Genomic DNA, 6,000 nt, shown 5'->3' with positions numbered 1-6,000 from the left:
ATTGACATTGCATTGGTGCATGCGTGCGCTTTAAGCGCTGCACCCGAGTCCCGCGGGCCTTTCCCGACTTCATCACTGCTAGTCCCGAACAGCTCCAGCGATTCCCCAGGCCCTAGGCCTCTTTCCTTTCCCCATAGTGGTCCTTATACCACTATTTTAGTATATGGTTTAGGTGGCCTCTAGGGCTCATCCATATTCGTGCAACTTTTGTATATTTAAACTGTGTTTTGTTTTAACGCATTTGCTTCTGTGCTCATAAAGAGTATAGGGGATATTTGTAGAAATAAATCTACATATATTTTCAATATATATCTGTGTGGTGTCCTTTCATTTGGTATTCAAGGGGATTGTGTATGGTAAAACAGCTTGCTTCACATGCCTTTACAGAGTTTAGCCTAAGACTGCTTAGTCCATGCTACCCCTAGGATAGCTTGTCTACAAGGTTGACTTACAACCAATCATCATAAGGGTTGCTTGGCATGGTACAAGGTGATCAATAGAACTAGTGAGCATCATATACCAGGCCAACTTCTCACATTGGTGGCAGCGGTGGGATTTGAGCTTGCTGTTGTTTTACCATTACAATCTTTGAGAGTATCATTTGAAAGATCATACAGGTACCTGATAGGTACACTAAACAAGACTAGTATACTTAAGTTCTACTGAACTTAGTTGTTGTAGAGGATAGGGAGTAGCACACCCTGACTACAACTACCAGATAAGTTTAGTAGGTAAACACAAGTGTAGGTAGATTGCAACATATCCACCCACACTAGAGCAATGTCTGGAGCAGGGGGATCCACTGGACCTATCTCTGTAGATAGTGACCCTCCAAGGGCACCATCCAAATTTGCTATCTTTAATTTTAAAGAATTGAGGCAGCTGTGTTCCTTAAGAGGAATCAAAACGGGTCCTACCCCTACAGCAGATCACCTCAGAGAGCTTTTAGAAAAGTCTGAAGCTCTAAAGACCTCCAAACCAGGCCCCTCAGGGAATGGAGATGGAGGCTCTCCCACAGAAGATGATAACACTGACACCCCTGTCCCTGTCATCCCGATAGATGAGGAAAACCAGACCTCTGGGGATACTCAGCCTGAGGATGAGGAAGAAGAGGAAGAGGAGGAGGAAAGTGGGTCTGATGATGAGAGAAATAGCCAGGTGTTAGTCAGCAGGCTTAACCAGGCTAACTTAAGCTTATTTGGGACTGAAGGTGGGTCCAACCCATTCAGACCCCCAAGTGGACTTAACCAGGAGCAAAGGAGGAGGAGGAATCACTCAGGTGAATCCAATAACTCCCAAGCTTCTAGAGGTTCTCATGGTCACTCCAGAAGGGGGTTGACTAGCCCTCAGAGAAGGGAACATGAGGCCACAATGAGAGAGGCTGAACCTAGGATCCAGAAGCAAGAATTAGAAGTTGCCCTGGCCAAAGAGAAGCTTGCTAGAGCAAGACAGCCTAGAGAGGGTGGATTAGGATCCACTGGTGGCAGCACTATCCCTAAGGATAAAGACAGGTCTTTTGATAACAGAAACCTGAGTAAGATTGTGCCCCCCTACAAAGCTGGGGATGATATCCACAAATGGATGACTGCACTTGAGAGAGCCTGCAGAGTACAGCAGATCCCTCAGGAGCAGTGGGCAGCAATCTTGTGGCTCTCCTTTGAAGGTAGAGGCCGAGACAGACTCCTCACAGTTAGTGATGGGGATTCTAGAAACTACCTGGTCCTGAAGAGTGCTCTGATTGATGGGTTAGGCTTAACCACTGAACAGTACAGGTTAATGTTCAGAGACACCCAGAAGACACAGACTCAGGACTGGTCTGAATTTGTTGAATGTGCCACTAAGGCTCTGGAGGGCTGGTTGCTGGGAAGTAAGGTTACAGACTATACAGGATTGTAAAATGTAATTATGAGAGAGCAAATCTTAAGTAATTGTCAAAATCAGCTTCTACATCAGCACCTGGTGGACTCTGATCTGACCTCTCCACAAGAATTTGGTAAGAGGGCAGACAAATGGGTCAGAACCAGGATCAGGCCTAAGAACCAGGGTGGTGACCAAATAAAAGAGACTACTAAGCCTCAAGAGAAGAGTGGGGATAAATCAAAAGAGAAGACTTCCCCAGGGCCCCAAAACTCCAAGGATGGGGGTGGGTCCCAAAACAACTCCTCTACCCAGAAGAAACCTTATTGCCATGACTGTAAACAGCCTGGCCACTGGAAAACAGACAGCTGTTGTCCAAGGAATAGCAATAAGGAAAATATACCTCCAGGTAAAGCTCCAACACCTCCTGTCACTGTTAGCAGTGGTCCCCCAGGTGGTGGGAGCACCCCCAAGAGTTTGGGTGGGTTTACCTTTGGAACACAGGTGGACTCTGGCCTAACCAGGTCCCCAACTGATCTTGTCTATGAGACTGGCATGGGGTTTGCCAATTTCACTGATTGCCCAAATACTTTGAGCAAGTATAGACAAGAACCCCTCATCAATGGTTTGAAAGTTGAGGCCTTTAGAGAGCATCACCATGGTGGCTGAATGCCTAGTCCCCTCAAGGCAACTTTTACCTGATGCCAAATATCAGGTGACAAACATTGATGGAATAGAAACCAAACATCCCATGGCAGTAGTCAATCTTAGCTGGCGAGGTGTCACTGGTCCAAAGAGAGTGGCAGTGTCAGCAAACTTGCCTGTAGATTGCCTACTTGGTAATGATTTGGAAATCTCAGCCTAGGCTGAGGTTGAACAACAAACCCATTCTAGAATGGTAAATCTCCATGGAAAGGTTAGTGGGGCTGTGATGGCTACAGCCCCAATCCAAGATGTCCTTCCTGAAAAGGTTGGTAGGGCTGAGCAAACCTCAGCCCCATCTTTAGCTAATTTCCCTCCTGAAAAGATTAGCAGGGCTGTGATGGTAACAGCCCATACCCAAACTGAGTCTCCTCCTGAAAAGGGTGGTGGGGCTGTGATGGCCACAGCCCAAACTCAAACTGATACATGTGTTGTGAAGCCTGAAAAGATGGATCACTCCACACAAACAGAGAGCATTGAGGAGGAAGAGAAATCTCATAAACAAAATGGAATCCACTCGGTGGAGTACGGTTGTTACCACAATGGTGGGGAGCAACCAGTGTTGTATAAATACCCCTCACACACCAACAGGCCCCTTGGTGTCATGCTTCATCATCGGGGTCTTCGCAAACCTCTACGGGATGCGGCGTGCTACGACTCACGGCTACGTAGGAGCACTATCTGTGAACTATGTGTTGGTGTGTGTGGATAAATAATGTGAGTGGTGAGGTGAAAGTGAAAAATTAAAAAATACCTGGCACGTGAGTACTGAATTTTTTTTTAATTAGTCTCCGGCTGGTATCGTTAAAAGAGTGCTAGAGTGGTTGTTATCTACTGGTTAGGGTAAAACAACCATGTTAGTGCGTCGACATGTTTCGGAGTTAAAAAACTCCTTCAGGAAGAGGATGTGCACTACTTATCCCCACCTTACTCACATGCATGTAGATATAAAAGTGTGCTCTACAAAAATAAGAATAGGTGAAAATGTACCTATCTGTGTTAAATGTTGTAAGGTCCGTTGCGCCCAATTGGCGGATAAGGACACCTGTAAATAGAAAGGGTCTGGTAAACCATAATGTAATACACTTATTAAACTAGTGCTGTGTAAATACACAGAAGGGTAACAAGGAACAAAAAATGAAGGTCCAGGAACCCTATAAAGAAAAAGAAAAAACGAACAACAAAAAGACTGGGACACACATTCATGATCTCTGGTAAGGCCCTTGGAGGAGAAGATATGACACTGATGTATTGCTTACTTATAGTAAAAGGTCAAATGGCCTCATGAGCCAAAACGTTCAGAGGGGGTCCGTTCTACCCGTTGTGGCAACCTGTGAGGTATTCAAGGAAATGAGTCAAAGCATTGTAAGTCCTCGATCATAATAAAGGTTTTCACACCATCCATTGTTCCCATACATTCAAACACACTCACGGTTACTTCTAGGGCTGTCTGGCTTCCTACCCCTCCACGCGGCTCCGACGAGTGATTGTTTGGTCAGAGGTGAGCCTTTTTTATAGTCTTCCTTTCTCCCCAATTAACCACTAATTGAAAGCGGAATGAGACCATATCAGGGCCTAACCCTTCGTTTCTATGCCGCATCTGCGCACATCGGGTAGGGCGTTCCCGTGAAATGCGCATGTGCGGAAGAGCGGTGACAGCCAACAGCGCCTGTGCATCACGGTGGTGTCTCTCTGAATGCGCCGGCACAGTGTCTGCCGTTAGCGCATGCGCGAGAGAAGTTAGTACCTCGCGTGTGTCGGCCAGGATGTTTTTAAATGGTCATAACCTTGGATATAAGGGCTAGCTGCCAAACAGAATAAGGGCTTGAAATGAGGCTTTAAAAATATAATCATTTTGGGGGAATTATGATCATAAATTTCCTCGTTATTGAAAAGATCTCTTCAAGTAGCAAGAGTAGTTATCACTGCATGGTGATTTTTTGGGTTGATATCGAGGGCGTTCTGATTGACAGGATTTTTTGACACAGGTCACTTACAAATAGGAAAGTGAAGAGAGGAGTTGCCTCATATTGCTCATGGTGGGGAAAAAAGGTTACAGAAGTTTTAGAAAGTGGGATATAATGCAATATCTGCGTGGTTTTGACCATAGGGTATCAGGGGGTTTTCAGTTATTAACGTAGTTGGCTCCATGGAATGGAGTCGTTCAACCCAGTTACATCTGAGCCCAGACGGAACACCCATCTCTGTTCTTTCTCGAATAAGCCTCTTTCTGAAGGCAGTTGTTCAATAACCGTCCAATGTATATCATTTACACAGTGCTGCGCTTCAAGGAAATGGGATGCCATTTTTGTTGTCTGTTTTTTGCATCTCACATTACTCTTGTGTTCATTAATTCTGGTTTTTACAGCCCGTGTGGTCATTCCCACGTACTCTTTTCCACAAGGGCATGTGATGAGATACACCACATTGCGGCTGTTGCAATTCGTGACAGCACGTTGTTCCCACTTTGTGCCGTTTCTGAATTCAAGACTCAAGCTCTTTTCAGTCAGGTGGCAGTTGTTGCAATTACCACACGGGTAATGCCCATGTAGACCTTGCAGCCTTGTTTGCTGTATTGCATTGGTTTGGGGTCTTGTATGGACCAAGATGTCTTTCAGGTTCCTCCCTCTCCTGTGAGCAAAGATGGGTTTCTCCAGATCTAGATTCCCACTTGTCAGGATACGCCAATGTTTATTCACCAGCTTAGATACCTGGTTCGACACAGGGCTGTATGTTGTGACACAGACTGTTCTCTCAGTTTCCTCTTTTGGTGGATTGTCATCCAAAAGAGCTTCCCGGTTGTTGTTCCGGGCTCTTTTCATAGCCTGGTTGATGATCTTATTTGGGTATTTCCTTTGTTGCAGTTTTTTACTCAGATCCAGTGCTTGGATTTTGTACTTCCCCACATCGCTGCAGTTACGACGCAGGCGTAGGAACTGCCCATATGGTAAGTTTTCCCTTAGGTGACGTGGATGAAAACTGTCGAACCTAAGGGGGCAGTTCCTAGCTGTCGGTTTAAAGTGTGTCTCGGTTTTCAAAAGGCCTGCTTCATGATAGATGTTTAGGTCTAAAAAGACCATTGACTCATTGGACATTTGGTGGGTAAACTTCAGGAAATCATTCTGGCTGTTAATCCATTGCATGAAATCCATGACAGATTGGTTATTTCCTTCCCATATGACCAAGACGTCGCCAATATAACGTCTCCAGGAGAGAATCTTACTCCTGAACGGATTGTCCTGGTGAAGGATTTTAGTGGTCTCCAGGTGGTGTACATAGAGACCTGCCAGGCTTGGAGCAAATGTGCTCCCCATGCTGGTCCCATGGCGCTGCAAGTAAAGGGTTCCTTCATATTCGAAGAAGTTCTTAGTGAGGGCCATCGAGATACATTCCATCACTACGCCTCGTGGGGTATGGTAGTTCCACTGTTTGCTGTATAGT

This window comes from Lissotriton helveticus, chromosome 11 (genome assembly GCF_964261635.1).
Source record: "Lissotriton helveticus chromosome 11, aLisHel1.1, whole genome shotgun sequence".
Lineage (NCBI taxonomy): Eukaryota > Metazoa > Chordata > Amphibia > Caudata > Salamandridae > Lissotriton > Lissotriton helveticus.
This window is presented reverse-complemented; position numbering follows the sequence as displayed.